The sequence below is a fragment of the Fopius arisanus genome, unplaced genomic scaffold, assembly GCF_000806365.1.
Source record: "Fopius arisanus strain USDA-PBARC FA_bdor unplaced genomic scaffold, ASM80636v1 scaffold00206, whole genome shotgun sequence".
Taxonomy (NCBI): domain Eukaryota; kingdom Metazoa; phylum Arthropoda; class Insecta; order Hymenoptera; family Braconidae; genus Fopius; species Fopius arisanus.
Window position 1 is genome coordinate 47,948 of NW_011887945.1, and position 1,043 is coordinate 48,990.

Genomic DNA, 1,043 nt, shown 5'->3' on the forward strand with positions numbered 1-1,043 from the left:
TACATACACTGTGACCTTGTCCGGGGAGTTGAATGTATTAATTCCCGGTGAAGACACGATGTTGAGGGGATAAATGTGTAGTTTACGAATTTAGTAATTTTATTCAATAATTTACTGGGGGAGGGACCTGAAATGATCATGGGGGGAGGTGAATAATTACTCGGGTGGGATCATAGAGAAATACCGTATATTCTAATAAATGTTTGGGCGTTTAATGTAACAATTCTCACAGTGTAGTTCCAGGCCTTTTCTTAACAATTAATCAAGGGTGGGGGGTAAGGCTAGGCAGCTCGCGACACACAGGTGAATAATAATAATAAAAAAGAATAATATATGATGGAAAAAGAAAGAAAAAAGGGGGGAAGTTAAATAAACAACAAGGTGGAGAAGTGAGGGGTCGGAATGAAATGGTAATGATAATTAGAGGGCTTGATTTACAGCGAAAAGACTTAACTGGAGGCTCACCGTTGGGGGGAGGACCTTGCAGGGGTTTTGGCGATGCTTGTTGGGGTGGGAAAGGTAATGAAGGGTACTCACGGGGATGGCGGCTTCCTCAATCTTGTACAAAAAAAGTCCTCCGGATACGGGAACACTCCTCCACAAAAGAATCGACACACTGGTTATCCTTGTCCTCCTCGTCTTCACTCCTGGGTCTGTCTCGACTCTTCCACGGGCACTCTTCCATAACGTTCTCCGCGATTTTCCACACATTCCTCCACAACAATTCTCCAAAACATTAACTCCTCAACCTTCCTCACAGTACTCCAATAAACAATCCTCCAAAAAACTCTCCGCACAACTCCTCCCAAAACTATCCGAAAAAATCTCTCCATAAAATCTCTCAAAATATACTGTTATGCACGCGGCAGCTAAGACGAGAGGTAAGACGAGTGATGGCGTCGCATCACTCGTGCTCGTTCTTCCCCGATTATCCGGGATTTCTTCTTCTTCCGGGGTCACGTAGTGAGTGACTTCTCCGTGGGGAGTTTTCTTGTTTCCCTCCTGCGTGACGTGTGCCGACGAGGGGAATGGTGGTTGGGGGG